The sequence below is a fragment of the Argiope bruennichi genome, chromosome 2, assembly GCF_947563725.1.
Source record: "Argiope bruennichi chromosome 2, qqArgBrue1.1, whole genome shotgun sequence".
Lineage (NCBI taxonomy): Eukaryota > Metazoa > Arthropoda > Arachnida > Araneae > Araneidae > Argiope > Argiope bruennichi.
Window position 1 is genome coordinate 104,980,786 of NC_079152.1, and position 20,627 is coordinate 105,001,412.

Below are 20,627 nucleotides of genomic sequence, written 5' to 3' on the forward strand. Positions count from 1 at the left end.
ACCTTAAATGTTTTATATAGTGTATTCTTTTCGTATTAAAAAGAAAAAAAACCTTATGAGGTACCATAATATAATAATATAAAAATTTAGTAGAATGTTTGGTATGTATAAGCGTTGAAAAATTAAAGGTGTATAGTTTATTGTAGTTTTATGACCTACAAACCTTTATTTTAAACATTGAAGAGGTAATGGATTGAATAGATAATAGTTACATGGGCATTTGTCTTCTCTCATTTTGAATTTTAAAAAAAACATGGATAATCGAGTTTTCAGAACATACTATAATAAATTTTCAGTGTATGAAGAAAAAGTAGATGACTTATAAGCTTTATTGCGTAAAGACGTGGTAAATTTTAAAGTTTTTTTTTTTGGTAAATATATACGTTTTATAAAATGATTCATAATATTAGTTTCGACTATTGAATGACGTATAAACTATCAGCATCAGGTCTAATCCATAAGATAAACGTTAATTAGACAGAATCAATAAAGAGATTTATTTACATGTATATCAGAGAGTAAAGTTATAAGTTTCCAAGGTCGAGTTGAATACAAATCATTACAATGCAATTGTTATAGATCATTACAACGAAAAAAAGTCTTTTTGTATCATAATCCAACTGTAAATCAACTACAAACTTTTAATAATGAAACAAAAAATTATAAGGGGCATCAGTATAAGCTTATTTAAATCATAAAATCTTGTATACCTCTAAAACATCTATGTATATATATAAAACATACTATGAATAGAAGTATCAATATATATATTTTGTATGTATATATACAAAATGATTGAAAAAATATTTCAGATTAAATAAGTGTTTCATTAAATCAGATGAAAAAATATGAGATGTTTTCATTTATTGAGGGACGAGATATTTCAATTTAAAAAAAAAAATTACTTGTATGTTTATTATTTGAATTTAAGACAAGTTTTCAAAGAAAATCTCAGAAAAAAAAACGAAAATATCTATTTATTTTTCTTAAAATATTACTAATTAATTAATAGACATGATTTGCCTTCACAATATTTCTCGCTGTCAAATTTGCTGTTTTCTTTAAACAAACACTTCCCAGTATTAGAATTTTCCCTCAGTATTTGATACCAATATGATGTTTCAACTGAAAAATCGAATTTGCATTTATAAGCAGACATTTCGAAAATATTTTGTATAGATCCATACAGATTTTAAGTGTACATACAAACAGCACTGGTAAGAGCATTTGAGATTTGAATTCCAAATTTAGTCACACTAAAGTTCTGCACCATGGTTCCTGTCATGTTTAATGAAATATGAAACAAAAGAATAATTATTCTCGAAATAAGTTACAAGTTATGAAAATTTGTATACCTTGACACATGTTGATTCCTCACACATAAATTTAAAAAATCGTTCAGTTTTCAGAAGTATATATATTTAGATACAAAGAACTGATTATTAATATTTCAATAGAAATGATCAAAATTCAGTATTCAGTTTTAAGGTTCAAATTTTTTAAATGCCATTTATTTTACAGTATTAAATTATTTAAATACGTTACCCAATTTAAAGAAAAAGCAAAATTCAAAAATTAAAATTGCATTCACTTTGAAACTTAATAAAAGTAAGTTTTCAAAGCACATTTCTATTCATCCATTTCTAGCGAAATCTCAATTAGTAAAAATGTAATATAAATTTATGTAAAATTTTATTGAGTTCTTCAAATTACTTTGTAGAAGGAATGTGGTTTGTAAAATATTTATCACTTTTAATTGGCATTAAAGTTAAAAATTCGAATTTCATTATTTTATTAGAAAAAAATGATTAAAATCAAGCCTATTTTTTATGAGAAGCAAATAGTTCATTTAAGCGATGTAGGAAAGGAAAGAACGATGTCATATTTTATTGAACTCTAAAGGTAACCTAAAACTATTAATGAATATCACACGGTAATTTCATTTCTTGTTCAATGAAGAATACAAATTTTTGTAATTTGTTCGTAAATAAAATGCCACAGATTAAAAACCAGCGTTCCATTTTACAAAAGGCATAAAATAATTTTTTTTTTAAAAAATGTGTATATTCCATCAAAATAAAATTATGTACGTTACCATATTTCATATAATCCATTTTAAATATGCATTTGCAAATGTCTTTTACGATTACAAATTTTATTCAAACTGAATCATGCGTAAGGTAGCCAATGTAAAAAAAAGTATAGTGAGACGACTTTTAAGATGTTTCCTTATAATTACTGAAGACTAATTAAAATATTTGGTTTAGACTCAATAAATTTTAATCACAAAATGTATGATTTTTCTCTTTAAACTGATAATATGTTAAGATTATTTTTCTAATTAAAATTAATAGAACATGGGGACTTGAAATTCATAATTTTTCTTCTGCGAAACATTTATTGATTCAAAAAATAAATCTTTAAATAATTTAAGCACGCTTTCCTGTTGTAAGCATAAGTTTATTTACAATATTTTGAAAACTAACTATAGATTAGTAATTTGAAAGGACGTACAATAGACTCTGTATTTAAAAGTAAAAAAAAAAAAAAAAAAAAAAAGAGGGGATTTCGCATTCATACGGAACTAAAGCTTAAAATTACTTTTTCCTTGTTACTTAAAGTTGAAGCTAAACGTTTGACAGAAAGTTCGATATTGAAAAATTGATGTTAGTCTAAGTCAGAACAAAAAAAAAAGTTTTTGTATGGATAAGTTCTTCCTACAAAGTGAATCTAATTTATATTTTCCCTCTGGATAAAAAGAAGAATTATAAAGCAACAGGTGCTGTTAGTTAGGTTATAGGCTAAAAAAATTATGTTTTGCAAAATTAATTAAAATGCGATCAATTTTTAGGCCTTGCAATGTTGGAAAAGTCAAAACAAGCAGAATGTATTATCATAACATTTATGTTTAGAAAACCTGTCTTATATTATTTTGTACGGAAACGTTTTCGTAACATTTCTTCAGAATGTAAGTAATTAATTCATTTAATGAAAAGTTTAAAGTTTAAATTTTGTTTAACCCAAGAAAAAGTATAGCTAAAATAAATTAGAAACATTATAAATCGGAAAGATTTCAATCCATTTTATTTTGAAATTTTTGTTTAATTAATTTAAAATGATCATACATTGAATTCTTATGAATCGATAATATGAATCGATCGATCGATTGATTGATAGGAAGCCTAGAGTAACATGTTATGCAATAGTTTATTAATTTTTGATTAGAATTTCCCCTTAGCGTGATTCTTATAACGGACCCTTTGAAGTCAGCACAGTGAGTGCCAGACTGGTCGTAAGGAATTGTTAACTTATTACTTAGTAAATGGAAAAATATATACTTCGTAAATTTTGATTTAAGATCATATATTTAATATTTAAAAAAATATGTTTATTTATTTACATTGACTATGCATTAAATTAAAAAGGACAGCTTCATTTTTTTATCAATCACAATTTAATTTTTATAAATCAATTTAAATTTCTAAAACTTTACAGGTAGACAAGTTATATGTTAAAAATTGTGCGATTTATCTTCATTTTTGTGTGATTTGTGAAGTTAGAATTACAACTGCCGACGTCCTGTTATAGGACCTCATTGTATCTTCTTTCCAAAATTATTGTATTTTGGATAAGAAATAATCCTCAAGGTGCGCTTTTATTTCGCTATAGATTTAAAGCTCTTATCGTGAAGATAATTTTTAAGGATAGAAAGAAGTAGTAATCAGATGGAGGGAGATCTGGAGAATACGAAAGATGCGATAAAACATCCCAATAAAACTGCAAGAGCTTCTTTCTTACGACTAATGCATTATGTGATCTCGTGTAGTTGTGATGGGAAACAAAGTGAAGGTGCATTTATTCTGGCCGTTTTTTTCGCTATGGAGCCTTTCAGTTGATCCAGTTGATGACAGTATTTCGTAAATATATTGTTTCAAATTGAGGAAGGAGATCGTAGAAAATTACGCCTTTCCAATCTCACCAAATGGACAAAAGCACTTTTTTGGATTATAGTGGAGATCTGGAACGAATGGCATAGGCGGCTAATAGATAAGCCAGCATGTTTGCACTAGCAGAGCCATATAAGGCCATTCATAGCACGATGAGAAAGAAACTTTTGGTACATCCTAATATTGGTTTTCTTTGTTTGCATATTCCATTGGCAGTAAATTTTTATTTGAAAGTCGTTTTAGTCTTATTTAGCCGAAGTATCGAACTTCGGATTGATTCAAGGTTCATTATAATTCTGAACTTTGATTCTATGTTCATTAGTTTTTTGAACACCTTACCCTTCACACCATCTCATGGGGCCAGGGGCACAGATGGATTAATTTAGTTAATTAATTAAAATTGGTAAAAATAGAAAAATTCTTAGTATTTTTAACTTTTTTTTATACTAATTACCCCGTACCTGCTACAACTTGCCTCATATCCATCATTCAAAACTAATCTTAACAATTATCAAGTTTTGCAAAAGATATTCAAGGTGCTATAATACAAAAAGCTGTAGACTGTTTTTAGAGCATATCAGGTTGAATAAATCCTCAATTCCTAAAATAAATGAGACAATGTCGAGCACACACAAGAAAGGCATTAGAACAGGCCTAACATTTTGGCGAAGAACATTAACAGCAGGCAACCCAGTGGTGTTCAGGCGAAAATAATGCTAGGAATCTCATTAAAAAATATTATTTTAAATACCCAGCGAGGCTGTGAATTTTGAAAATGAATTTCTTTGTTTGTTTTTGAATAGAACGGTGTACCCGTATCCTCAAAACGCAAAAGCATTGATTGCACTGTGGGAGTCTTATTATAGAAGTTATATTTGAGGGAGGAACATTAATAACAGATCAACCAGTTGCGGTCAGGAGAAATAGAAGGTCATTTATCAAAGGCGATGACACGAGGATCATTGTTCTTGAATTATTTTTGATAGAGTGATGATGCATGTGTTAAAAATAGGCCTAACTGAAGATGAAAGATTATATTTAATGAACAGTACACTTTTGTAATAAATTAGCTGTATTGAAGGTTCCCTAATAATTAATAGCATTATTTTCACTTCTCACTTGAACCGAATAAAGTATATTTTAATGTCTACTTCTGATCTTCTCAGAGAATGGGAAATTTAACAGACCGATTTCTTGTTTTTTGTGGGAATTTCTATCTTAATTTGTCTTTAGTTTTGCCATATTTTTATAATTATAGCTTTTCGATGTCAACAAAACATTTTCATCTAAAAGGTAAACCCAATATTATTTTGTTTTCATGCCTTTCTCTGGTAATCTGCTATTTATCTTCATCTATAGTTCTAGAACTATTTTTCGATTATTAAATCACTCATAAATCAAATCTATTTCTTTAAATTTTTGCTAATAAACTTCTGGTAATAGCTTTGAAAATTTTTGAATTTTCCAAGGTTAAATTGATATCCATGAAATTATTGTTAATCATAAAAAGAATCAAATTCTTTATATTTAATTTGAGTTTAACTGTTATTGCATAATTATCAATTTTTTAATAACAAATTGATAGGCATGGTTAAATTAATGTTTTTATATTCGCATTCTTTCAATTACGTATTAAGCATAACAGAGAGAATAATCACCCAAAATCCAATTAAAGCCATGAAATAAATTTTATGAGTCAAATACTTTAGTAAATATATAAGACAAGGGATCTGGAGAACAATAAATTTATCAAAAGTTGATGCTTTATATAATGGTGCTAAAGTTAATGGTTCCGAATCGTAAATCAAATATTTTCTGAAATTCACTATTTTATCAGCCTTACATTATAAAAAATAATTAAATTTTTCAAATGACTGATAATAAAATGCTAGAATATCAATATAGAGCATTGCCATCATTGACACTTCAAAGGGAAAATTTTAAAACTTTAGAATATAAAGAAATGAATGAGAAAACATTACAGAAATTTGCAAGATTCTACCTTTGCTAACATTAGACACAACAAATTAATTGTAAATGTATAATAATTATAAAGTAATATTCTTTACCTTTAGCAATAATAAACAAATTAATTGTTTCCATCAAGGAATACAGGCGTAAATTGAAAAGTGGAAGTTGTATATAGTCCGCATCATAATTTATAAAAAATAGAAAGTTGAAATTATGAAGCTATAAATAGAAATGATGGAGCTTACATTATAGAACGAATTACCTAAAACCAAAAATGCAATTAATTTCAATCAAATAACAAAAAAAAAAATTGATTCGCTAGTAACTTGATATAACTTCAAAATTAAATTCGTAAGCTGGAATGAATCTAATTCATCAGAATTTAAAACATCGATATAATTTACAGGCTGGTATGAAAAGCATGGTAAAGTTATTTTAAGAATTTCACTTAATTTTGCAGTTCTTTCATATTTGTTACTTATTTCTTTGAATTAATCGCATTAATTCAAGAAATCGCACAAGATTAATTACATTTCGATTAAGAATGTTGGAGTGATTTCATCCATGATAACAATATTCATGATAATTGGCCATCTTCCATATTTTTTTCTTAAGTGTAATTAACTTTATCTTCAAGAAAATATACCCAAATAGTTATTAATTAATTTATATTAATAAAAGAATTTTCAAATATAGTTTTTCATTTCGATATAGATAATGCATATAAATCATTTCGATATAGAGAATGCATAACTAGTTAAAAGAAAATTAAGCTTTCTTTTCACATTTTATTCTTCACTTCACAGCCGCACGATCTGCATACTCAGTACATGCGACCCTATCAGCCAGAAATAGTCAACAAGAATGTCAAGTTATCTTCACGATATTGCCTAGCATTCAGAAGATCGGGCATCTTGGAGATGGTCTACAATATTTCTAATTATGGAACTTATGCATATAACAAGAACTGATCCAGAACCCTCAGCAGTGCTCCCTCCAGTATTGAACAATAATTGATTTGGAAACTGCTTTACATAGGCTTAGACATCAATTTGTAAAATGCTCTAAATGATATAAAAAATAGTATGTTATTTGACTTATTACATTTGCTGCTAAAAATTTCAGAAATCAAAATTTTTATACAGTTTTCCAGACGTATTAAGCAAAATAGTTTTGACATAATAGTGTTGTGTAAGTTTGAAAACCATTATTTTTTGGCAAATTTTTAACTATTGCTGCTGCAGTTAGTAAGTAGACACCAAAAAACAATGGGTGGCGTTTTTTAAAGTCTACTGTTGATTGGTTCGAAATAATAACCTTCAATTTTTCATAACTCGGACAATTTTAAGGTCATAAAAATGGAACTTTATGTTAGAAATGTTAATATGACTGGAATATTTTACTAAATGCGACTGTACGAAATCTTAATCCCAGTAATTTTTCAGCAATGTATTTATTAATTCAAGTAAAATAAATAATAATTCATTACAACATTTAAACCATCATTTCACATAATTGCTTATGGCTTAAAATTGGTTATTTGCTTTCTATTATAATGGATAGTCCTTGTGATTGTTGACAGTATGTAATATTTGTTATAACCGCCCTTCGTCATTTACATCACATCATGAATTTATAAATTTAAATATTTTTATTGTAATCAGATTACCTTTTCAATTAATTATTACTAGAAATTAAATATTATTGACTAGGAAATATTTAAAGAGTTCCAATATGCGTCTTTAGTAGCGTACATATACTGTACCATACTATAAGACATTAAACAATATTCGCAATATTTATAATTTTTAAAAAAAATGAATAACATAATATAGTATCGAACAATATATCAATATTGTACAACATTCTGTGCCACTTGACATCAGTGAAATTAAAATTTTGATCTTTGAGACATAAGAACCAAGACTAAAAGTGTTGTCGACAAACATATCCTTGTTCTGTCAAGGCTCAATAGGGAGATTAGAATGCATACGAATGTGTTGCAGCTGGAAATCAATAATTTGACTCCCTCGTAGTGATAAATCTCTGCTTTACTAGCTGCTGAATGCATATCCGGACAAAGATGATGATTCATGGATCTAGAGTGTGTGTATGCTCTTCTGAGTCTCGATAGTTGTATTCCGACTGAGTATTCTGCTGGCCTATGAGGATGGGCATAATGACTAGGAAATGTTTGTACTTGCTTGCATTTGTTTGCATGAGACAAATTTCATTAAGAAACTGAATTTTCTTTATTTCTTTTTGTCTTTTGTTAATTAGTTTTTTTTTTTAAATTTAGCCCAAACAAATAAAATTTAGCTGATTTAAAGTGATAAATGTTTATCCAGTTTTGTTATTATGTATTATTTCTGTTATCTTCTTATTTATAATATTTTATCTTATTATTAATAATATTGTATGTATCTTTCTAACTCCACTTTCTTAGTTCTTCTGTAATAGATTACTGGTTTTAAAGATTTAATTGATTGATTGATTTTTTCGTGGTCATACATTAGAGAGAAATAGTTATAATTAATTCAAAATGAATATATATTTTTTAAATTTAGGTTTTATTACTCTAAAACATCATGCAGAATCCATTCAAATATACATTAATATTATCTAAAATATTAAATCTTTTCTTTACGTTTCATTTTAATTGCAATTCTTTGTTTATCAAAACTGACAATAAAATTTACGAACAGAATAATAATTATACTAACAGAATATAATTATTAATATCTGAGATAACGAAGTCTGATAGATAAGCACTGCATATATGGGAAGTTTACAAATGATTGGGCTAAAGACTGAGCAAACAAGTCAGATCAGGCAAATTCGGCAAATACTTTCAGAGACATCGTCTCTTTCAATTACAAACACTTTAATTTAAATATAAAACATAATTTACATTCAACATATAAGAATTTAGAAAATGCGAAATGGTTAACAGAATTTAGGAAATATAAAGTACTTGAAATTTGTAATTATTTTTAAAAAAAAAACGCACACAAATAACTTAAAATAATAAGTAATAAATATAATTTTTTGTGTAAATGTATTAATAATGAAAGCATAAATCAATGAATAATAAAAGCAGGGCTGAATATAAAATGATAATACAATAAAAGCAAATAATAAGACAAAAATAAAATATAATTAAAAAGCTGATTGCTGATTTTATAAATGTTAAGTTGAACTTTACTGATAGAGTGTATGCCAATTTATATTTGAATCAACAATTTATTTTAAATATATAAAAGCAGAAGAAAATTTAATCATCGTTTTCAAAATCTACAACAGACATAATCTTTCCAAAAGACATTTAAAAATTGAAAGTAAAGCTAAATTCACATTCAATCAAGAATTTCATCCAACAGCAAGTAACTTCCCCCATGAAGTAAAACCAATTTAAAATCAAGCGAAAGTCGAAATCGTTGATAACAGTTTTTCAAAGATTTAGATTTTCTTTATGAGATATTTTTTCATGACGGCTCTTCAAGTCATTGATAACTTTTTGACAACGGAAAAATTAAATGTGAATAAAATTTATGCATAAAATTTTAAAATTTGTATTGAATGTAATAAAGTTTGAAATTGTATAATTTCAAATTTTATTCCTGACATTTTGAAGGAAAATACAAGATTCTTCGGAATGACATTGAATACATATAAAATATTTCTCAATGTGCAACTTCCAAATATTTTTGCGGCTATGTTATTTAAAACATTTGATTCTCAACTTCTTTACCATGTTCGTGATTTAATTTTCAGCTCTCGAAATTTTTATTACTATTAAATGATATTTTATCTTTTTTATAGGTTATATTTGTTTTCAGAATCAGTAATTTACTAAATGAAGTTCAAAGTTTCCCATATTTACAAACAAACCGTAGAATTGCAAAATCGTAGTTTTGCAATATATTTTTAAATGATAAATTAAGCAAAATATTCAAATACAATTTTCATAGTTTTTGTGATAGTCTTCATGAAATTTGAAAATATTTTCGTTCATTTGTTCGAAGTAATGTAAAAAAATCTCCTGATTTAGTGCAGATTCATTTATTTTATCTTGTCTTTCAATATAATTTTGAATATTTGATGCCTTTTTTTTAATTTAGTATAATTTTAAGAGCCTTGTCTTTGCAATAAATAGTTTTGCTACAATTACTTATGATTAACACGTTAAAACTGTTTGGAACTTTTCCATAATGTAACATTGTTTCACATAAGCAAGTGTATAAAGTTAAAGGGGAAATGAGTCAGCTGGAGTGGCCTCTCCTAACCTTTCTTCGATACTTTGTAATATAAAGGGATTAACTCTCCTCCCCCACAAAAGAATTATGGACTTGGACACTCAGATTTTCCCACAGATGACAATTTTGGAAGTACAGTGAAGAAAATGAGAATACTCTTTTTTTCGATTTACTGAAATTAAAATTTAACGCAGAACTATAAATGTGGAAAGAAGATTATATTTGAAACTCGCGTGATCTCTCAAAGAAGTTTAGTAACCGTTATGCATTCTGAAGAAACAGTTTAAAATGAAATGAAAATCTCAAAGGTGAAATATGCAGATAAATGAAATGTTAAATAAAAATAAAAGAATCCGAAGATTAGAAATATTCAATATATGTTCAATATGTGAAAATTCAAATATTCAATATATGATCAATATGTGAAGATTCAAATATTCAAAGTATGTTCAATATGTGAAGATTCAAATATTCAATATATGTTCAGTATGTGCAGATTCAAATATTCAATATATGTCCAATATGTGAAGATCCAAATATTCAATATATGTTCAATATGTGCAGATTCAAATATTCAATATATGTCCAATATGTGAAGATTCAAATATTCAATATATGTTCAATATGTGAAGATTCAATATTCAATGATGTTCAGATTTTTTCCGAGGCTCTCGATTTCAAAATATAGAATAAACAGATACGTCAAAAAATAATAAGCTCTAACTAACCCTGAAACCACATTAAAAGTCTCGAAGAATGTTTTAATCTGGAAAGCATATATCAAATCGGCCATCACCCAGGTGCCTTTTTTGGCTTATAACTTTGTGAGCGGGTCGCCGTGAATTATGTTGCCCTTAATGGCAAATAGGTAGAAGAGTTTTTCAGTGATATTATTGTTAAATAAGTTGTATCTAGATACAACAGATACCTGGGCGTTAAATTTTCGCCATATGTAAAAATAAAGTCGATGTCAATGATTATGTTCTAAACCAATGATGACATAGAATTTATTTTATAATCATGTCAGCATACAATATTCTCTGGAATAATATAGTTCTTAATGGCAAATGGGTAGAAGAGTTTTTCGGAGCTATTTAGTGTTAAATAAGTTGTATCTAAATAAAGAAGATACCTGGGCTTTGAACTTGCGAGATATGTAAAAATAAGGTCGATGTCAATGATTATGTTGTAGACCAATGATAGCATAGAATTTATATTACTCTCATGTCAGCATATAATTTTCTCTGAACTGCACTAGTTACTCGCTTCATTAGACATTAAAATTTTGGGCATGGAAGATAATCTTCTATAGTTTACCGACCTTCAAGTTGGTCCCCAGTGGGAAATTCAGTGAAACAATTCTTCCAATCACGATGCAAAACACACAAGAAGGGAGCTTAATTAGCACCATTTTAAAGTTTATCGATGAATTAGTATATAGTCCTTATATTTATTCTATCAATAATTTCGGTAATCAATGTGAAAATTCCATTGAAAAATAGACAATGGTTTTTCGTAAATATGTTTCAGCACCATTCCGAGAATATGCCACTACTGAGATATATCACGAGGAAATCAAACTCCACGCCATGAAAATTAAATACTTTGAATGGACTTTTTATCAACAAAGTAAATATTAAAAATGCATGCACAGTCAGAATTTCATTGAAGTTTTTTTTTTTAAATTTATTTAGCTTGACTGAATTTTTATTTAAACTTTAGATAGTTTTAATTATGGGTTTTTTTACAAATATTAACTTTTACTTTGCGCAAGTGAGTTTATTTGTTATAAACTGCATGCACACTACATTACAATATGGAATAATAAAAAGGAAAAATGATTAAACTTTTTTAAACACTTAGGTCTCATCTTTTAAACTACACTGTATAATGTCAAAAAAGTAATATTTTACTTTAAAAAGTCTAAATATTAAATAAAAATTGGTTCTTCTGTGCCAATTATAATAATGCAAAAATTCTAATTATTTCTTTTGGGGCCGGGGGAAATATGACCAAAGAATTTGTTAAAATTATTTGATTTTTTTTAAATTTACATTTGTCCTAAAAATCCAATTAATATTCATACTGTATGATTTTCAGTCACAGTGTTCAATATTGCTTTGTTATAATGGTTAAATTGTAAATAAAATTCACGATAATGTACTCATTGAATTAACAAATTTACTTTAATTTCTTAATTTAAGCTGAAAATTAAGTGTGTTTACAAAGCATTAAAATCAATTTTCCTCTTTTATGAAAAATGGTATAAGTTTCTAAATTTTCATCAGAAGGTTTAGAAACTCCTTTCATTTAGAAACTCCTCTAATCTAATATTCAATTTTATTGTCTTATCCTTAAGCATGATTATATTTTTCTATAAAAGAGCATCATGAAAATATAATGGAAATGCTGATTTAACTTAATTTATATATCATTGATAAAATTGCTTAACAGCGTGATAATGTATTTAATCTTATCTCGGAATTTGAAGAGAGATAAAAAAAAATTAAAAAATCATTTTCTCTTAGAAGCATGTTTCACTCCAGCATTATTTTAAAAGGAACAAAAATTCCTTAATCTGCTTTATATCGATATAAAAGATGATACTCTTAACGACACATGTTTCAAATCGCATGTCTGCTACCTGATATTTCTGTATTAAATTTCTCAGATTTATCTCTTGAAGTATAATTCAAAAGACAATTTATATCTTCGACTTTTAGGATTGCCAGAAAACTTTCAATATTCTTCTGAAAAATCGTGAACTGCAAAATTTTGTAGCTGTATTTTTATAATACACAAACTAAATATAGTTTATCAATAAAAAAAATCGTTAAATAAAAACTTATCCGTTAAAACTGAATAGATGTTTTCCTGTTGAAATAAAATATAATTTTAGCAATATTAATTTAATTAATATATGAATTTATATTGGTTTTGATCCTGCATTTCTGAATCTAACTAGAAAAACTCTTTATAAATTAATATTTTTACAAATATGATTATTGTTTTTTAAGACGGGAGAAAGTAAGATTAATATTTCAAAAGATACTGATAATTTTTTTTATTAAGATGCAAAGAAAAAAAGATTTGTTCAATAATTTATTTCAAATTGGCATATAATATCCTTTTTTTGTAATATTATTTTTATGGTTCAATCTAGAGTACTGTTATTTGTAATAAGTTCCACAACGAAATATTTTTTCTTTTGTGTCCTCAAATAAAACAAAAGATATATAATATGCTTTTCCATAGTTTCTTTTTCATTAATTTCCAATGTAATTACTAATCTTTTAAGTAAACCTCCTCTGCATTTTGATTTCCTCAAATTATCAGTTATTTTATTTATAACCTCGAATTATAAATAAAAGTTATTAGTTATTTAATTTATGTAGTATGAGCCCCTATGCTACTCCCTCTACCTCGCCGGCAGATGGCAGTAGTGTTCCAACTAGAAGTATAAGTGAGGCAAACGGCAGAAAAGAGACACTTGGTGCGAGAGTGTGTGAGCTTCGAAGTGGAACGATAACAGCCATGCTATGTTCGCCTGAACTGACAACCAACCCTATACTTTTGTTCTTTTGCTTAATGTTCGTGTAGTCCTGTGTTCGTTTATTAAAATATGGAAAAGACAAACGTGCAGTCTTCTTTCGATTGAGGACACGATCCTACATTTATAACATTAACATTTTTATTTATATCCTTATATTATAAGTTCAATATAAAAATTTCAAAATCCTTAAAAATTATAAAATGTATTTTTGTCATTTATTTCTTTAAAAAAATTCATAAAATTTCGATTCTTAGCATGTGTAATTTTTGAAATCCAATTGTCTTTCTATTTTGATATTTTGATATTCATAAATTAGTAGTTTTAAGCCGGGGATTAATCCACATATTTTAAGCCAAATATTAATTTTATGAAAAGGCAATATATAAACAACAAATGAAAAAATTTCCCATAAATATCACATTTAATATTTCACATTTAAATATATTTTAAGCTTGAAGTTTTAAACATAATTTGATGATTGCGATTTAAAAATTGAAGAAACGCCTTACTTAAACATAAATTACTTTTTATTCATTTCTGTGTAATTGTATTCTAGATTGTATTTGGTGTAATTGCAAAGTTAACTGTTTTCAGTACAACTGTGTAAAAAAAATGAATTGCTGAATTTGAAATAAAATTTATCTTCAACTGTCTTCATAACAATCCAATAACTGAAAAGCTGCTCTCACCTAAGATTTCAGAGGCCCGTACATCTGCTTTCTGAAATCAAAAAATGAAGGAAAAAAAAATCGGGAAAATTCTTGAATGCTTTTGGTCAGTTTCCAAATTACTTGGGATATAAGTTCTGTGAAGTAAGTAATATAAGTGCTATGTACTATTTTACTGTGAAATCGAATGTTTGTGATAAATTCCTAAACAGGAATTCGGGGACCCGATGCGCCCCCCCCGCATTAGGTATACATTATTTTAATTCACGTGGTTACAAAAAAGAGGGTCGTATCATTTTTTTGAATACTAAATTCTTATTATATCTTTTTTACAATATATGAGTAAAGAAAAAAGAAATAAATGAATTATTAATTTAAAATAAGAACCTTTATTAAAAAGTAAATATAAATAATAAAAGTAACACAAACACGAAAAACTAGTTAAACGCATTCGCAATCTAGGAACAGTATTTTGAACATGTGTAAATAATCCTAAGAAAGATTTACAAATTACCATACTTCCTTATAGAAAGAATAAAAAATAATTAGTTTCATTGAAGATTTTTTTAAAATTTATTTTAAGAAGTAAAATATATATTGGTTAACCATGCACTTTACTCAAATAATAAAAATATAATATTTTAAATGCAAAACATGATAGTTAAGGAACATATAATATATCTCTTAAGTTATTAAAAATTTGTTTCCTTGAAAGTATTGAACACAATTTCAAATATATTTCATTATTTAATAAATTTTTTTATTAAATCAACATCTGTTAAGTTTGCTCAGTCTTTTTTCGAAAGGCAATTTATTCAAGAAATGTTTCTATGTCATCAAAACTTTGTTTTAAGTTAGGTGACCACATTGAAAAGTCGATTTTTTGCGAAATTATGTTTTTCTTTTCATTCAGTGTCGGAACAGGTTTCTTTACAAAAACGTTAGAATTTTGTTCCTCATTCTATTTTCTGGGAAATTACACCGATTTCTATATTTGCATTTCTATATGTTTTAATGTTATATGTTCAGATGGTGCTCTCTCTCAAATTTAAATCTTTGGTAGAATTTTCTTACAAAAAACCTCATAAATAAAAATCTAACTCATATTTTTTGTTCAAATTTGATATTATTATTTTTCAATACATTTTAAAGTTCAATACATTACTAGAGAGAAATCTATTTATTAAGAAATTTTAATAGTAGTTTTAGTGTTTCACAATGTGAAAAAAGTTGAAAACTTCGTGTTATCATTCTAACCTAAATATTTAAAGAATTGTTAAAAATACAGTATATATTCTTGTTCAGGAACTAAATAAAATATGTTTTTAGCTTCCCGTAAAATTTTAAGCAAATCATTTGATAAATCTCTAAATTAGATTTTTGCTTTACATCTTTTTTAGCCAAAAAAAAGAAAAAAAAAGAAAGAAAGAAAGGAAAAAAAAAACCCTTTTTTCAAATTTTAAAAATTTTCTAGCTAACTAGTATATTTTGGTAGTAAATATACTAGTATATTTTATTACGAATTAACTTAATTAGTAATTTTGGTTTCATAGATGAGTTTTCAATCTTTTTGATACAAATATTTAAAAATATAATTATTTTCGAACGTTTTTCAATAAACTCATCCCGAAAGCAATCGCATACTTTTTAAGTATGTTATGATTGTTAGAATGATAACCAAATTTTAAAAAGAGTGATTATTTAAGAAATGGATTATAGTAGACTTATTCGAGCCGGGTCTACGAGAGTGCATTCTCTTCTATGGACCTGGAACAGCAGAAGAAATGACAAAAGGATGGTTGCTTTTCGCTTAAAAGCATTGCTTACATCCTTTTTCGTTCAGTTTTTTCCACTCTTCTTTAAATAAATTGTGCAAAATAGCTTTAAATTTAACAGTAATTAAGAGCATCTTTACACTTTCTTTAGTTGTTGATAATTTTATATAGAGCTATTAAAGATGATTATGCATGAACAGAATAAACACATAAAATGTTTGAAATATATATTAATTCATTTTAAGCTCTGGTATTTGGCATAAAAAGATTTCAGAGACTAATTATCAAAATGCTTAAGAAAGTATTTTTACTTTCTTTAAAATATTTTAATGGGTAATTTTTAACACTATTTGAAAGTAAAAAATTTATAACTTTTATATTAAGAATTTTAATGTGAAATAGCCAGAGCCACGTCAGCCATCATTCTTTAAAAATCAGATTTCCGCAAGCAGCACCACGAGGAGGTATAGTTGGACTTTGCCACTCAAATATATATATATAAATATGAGTTGAAGGACTATATATATATATATAGTCCTTCAACAATTTAGATTTTATTATTGATATTAATACTTTGTTTCTATGAATACAATTAATTTGCACTGTGATATCCAGTTTTCTTTTTTGCCTTTACTTAACTTTGCATTGCTATTTTTGGGTTTGGAATAATTATTTAAAAATATATTAATAAAAACAGATATAAACTTTTGACGGTGCTCTTCTTTTTTTCGTTGACATTGTACAGCATATGCCTGAAATATTTAAATCTGGAATTTTACTTAATATTATTCTTTTTAGTGCTGATGGTAAATTTTCTGAATTGAGAAGACTTTCATTGTCTGTTAAAATAAAAGTAAAAGTTTCGAAACTTGCTACAAAAATTTTAACGGTGCTTTCAAATGGTTATGTCAGCTTTCCTTTATCAATATTAAGCAAATATTCTTTAGCAACAGAGTTTGTCATTTCAAAAATCAATTCTTTTTCCACCAATAATACTTTTATGCAGTCACTACATTGCAAATAAGGTTTTAGCTTGTAAACCGCAAATCGAGAAAAATAAATATACAAAGAAATCAACTCTTGTTCTTCATCCGTAAAATTATAGAAACCTACATCTTTTATTTTAATTTGGAAGAGTTCTTCTTTTTCTGAAAAAAATCACAAAAAATTCCCTCAAATGAAAATAGCCATATTTTTTAATGCAGTTTTAACAAGGTATCAATTCTTAATTTTTTTCTGCTTGTGAAATTTGTTCAATTAGGCGTAAAATCTATTTTAGGCATTTTTCGGAGCCATTGTTCCTTCAGATCTGCATCATTGGGAAATTTAAATACTCTTTTATTTTCTAAAGTAGGAGAATAATTCGATTATCAATTTGGTACACAGCAGACTGACGGCATTGTTATTTTTAAAGAATAATAATAAAAAATATCAAATTATGTATTCCATTGAGCAAAAATAATCTAAAGTTAATTTAAACATTGCACACATTTCCAAAGGGATGGGTTCCAAATAGTTGTGATATTTTTTTAAATAATGCTCTAATTTTCTAATATTTAATGACAGTTTTGTTTATCTGAAATAATAATGTTATTTTTGATGAACTTTAGAAGCTATCGACTTGTTTACAATTATTTTAAAAATTAAAATATCTCCTATGAAAAAAATTAAAAAAAAAAACAAACTAAACGCAAAAAATTAGGGAAACAAACAAAAAATTGATTTTCTGTAATGTCAAAAAACATTTTATAAGCAAACAAAATAATTCTGTTAGTATTACACGAAGTGAACTATATGAATCGTTTAACTACTCCTGTTTACACTCTGCAACAAATAAAGAAAGTCTAATGCTAAGAGGCAAGCTAGGATTGTAGGCGTAACGTATACTTCATATTAGAACTTATAATTCGAAAAAAACTGCTATTAAAGAAAAATAAATAGTTTTAATTACTCACATGATAATCACGTATGATACGGTACTTCGTTTTAGTAATCCAGAGGCGATGTCATAGAATTTTAATGCAAAAAAATGGCTCAAAAATCTTCACAATCACAAACTTACGGACGTTTGGAAGAATGGACGTTCAACTGACCAAAGCTGAAGATATTCCATTGCTTAGTTATGGCGGAAACGGTCACTGTTCCAGACCCATAAATCTTTTATTTCTCTCTTCGCTCTCGGAGGCCTCGTTCGAGCACATATGCATATAGCTTTTGCGTAGCGATGGATTGTGAGTTCTAGACATGCTACCTGGCTCTTATGCTCCCCTGACTCAAAGCCGTATTTTATAAAATCCCAGAACCATCGGATTCCATAGTAAAAACCGTCTGTGTTGCTGGCACCATAAACAAAATCCCAAGAGTGTTTGAATGCACATGGCAGTCAACGATACCATGATGTCACGCATGCATCATCTCTCATCATCCCTGATCATTTGTTGTAAACATTAATATTATTTCTAAATATTCAGACCAATAAATGTATATACATCAATATCTGCCTTGTATTCTTTTACTTTTGTATCTCTGCTATCTTTGTTCTAAGGCATTTCTGCCATATCTTATTATGCAATTCCTGTTCCTTTGAATGTGATCTATTATAACTTGGTCTGGATCAATAAATGTGAGACATCTTTATATAACATATAAAAATAAAAATAAAATAGAAGAAAGTAAGCCGGAGAAAGGCAGGAAGGTGTCTAAAATACACTGGTGTGCAAAATTTAAGCAACAATGTACATTTTAAGCATGTAGCCATGGAATAGTTGAAAAAAGTGTTATTGCGATCAATGCAATGAACACGCAATTCAGTAGAAAGATGATGCATTTGCAAATATCAGAAACAAAACGTCATAGGCGACGTGAGTGCACGCAAAACGCGCGCGGTCGGTGAGCCCTGCTCAAAACTCAAGGAAAGGAATAACAGAGGCGCAATTAAAGACATTCGCTGCAAGTACAAGTGAGTTCTTTCTTAGAATATGGATAGGAGAAATCACCTGGACGATTTCACACGCGGAAGAATGATCGGAAAGCTGAAGAAAGCGCGCAGTTTGACCATGTAAAGTTAGGAATCAACAAAAGTGTCGTTTAACGGACTTGGAAAACCTTCCAAACCACGGATACAGTTGTTAGAAAGATTTGTAGTGGCCTCCCTAAGGAAACAACTGCAGTGGATGACCGATATATCGTCCTGCAGGCGAAAAGAGTCAGATACCAGTCAGCAAGCGCCACTGCTCAGCAACTGTGTACAGCAAAATGACGACAAGTGGCTCGGTTAACTGTGGCCAGACCCCTTCACAAGGGTGGCCTATTCATCCAACGCTGAATCCCGACCTAAATGCTGCATCCCTTTGAAAGTTGGCCATCGGTGGCACCGTTTGGAGTGGTGTAAGGAGCACAAAAACTGAGCATCTCAATAATGGAGTCATGTCCTCTTTACGGACGAGAGTCATTTCAGTGCCACAAATGATTCTCAACGCCAGTTGATTTAGAGAGAGGTGCGGGCGTGGTTTGATTCCAGTAACATCACGGAAAGAGACCGCTTCGGTGATACTGGAGTTGTCATGAGGGGGAGGGGGGATTATGCTGAGCTCAACGTTTTAACAAGAGGTTCTGTACCTGAAATTCGCTATTGTAAGGAAGTGATCCTTCCCCATTGGCATCTATTCCGAGATGCTATTGGACCAAACTTCTTTTTTATGGATGATAATGCATGTCTCAACCGGACTGCTGATATTCAGCAATCACTGGAAAGTAAAGGTATCACTCGAATGGATTGGCCAGCATTCTCTCCTGATTTAAATCCCATGGAACATGTGTGGGATGCTTTGAGGAGACGCCTTGCAGCACGATTACATCCTGCGGGGAACAACTAACAACTGAAACAGATGTGGATTGAGGAATGAGCACTCTTACCTCAAGAACTGTTGGACAATCTGGTGCTGAGTATGGAGAAACGGTGCGAAGCCACCATTGCAGAAAGAGGAGGGCAATATTCCATGCTAAGTAACATCTGCTTGTTGTTCTTCCTCTTAGACGGACAATCATGTGTAATGATACTATGAGTTCAATACAACCTTTTTTTTGTTTGATTCCATACTATATGCATTGTACTCATTTTTGCGCACCTATGCTTTCGTCAACGTTGAAGTACAAAATGCTGTCTCTCATTCTGAATTTCATGTCTTTCAGATGATTCCTCGTGGAGTTACAGCAAAAATGCACCTGTTGCTTAAATTTTGCACACCAGTGTATATGAAAAATGGGTAGAAAGGCTAAATTCAAATGAAACGAATGATGGAAAAGCAGCAGTTCATTGTGAGAAAAGGGCATTATAGAAACAAATCTTAAATCAGTAGTAACAGTAAAATAAAATATAAAAGAGAACATAAAATAGGGTTTTCAATGCAAAAATTGCTCATCTAGGGATGCATTCACGTTAATTATACATATATTCC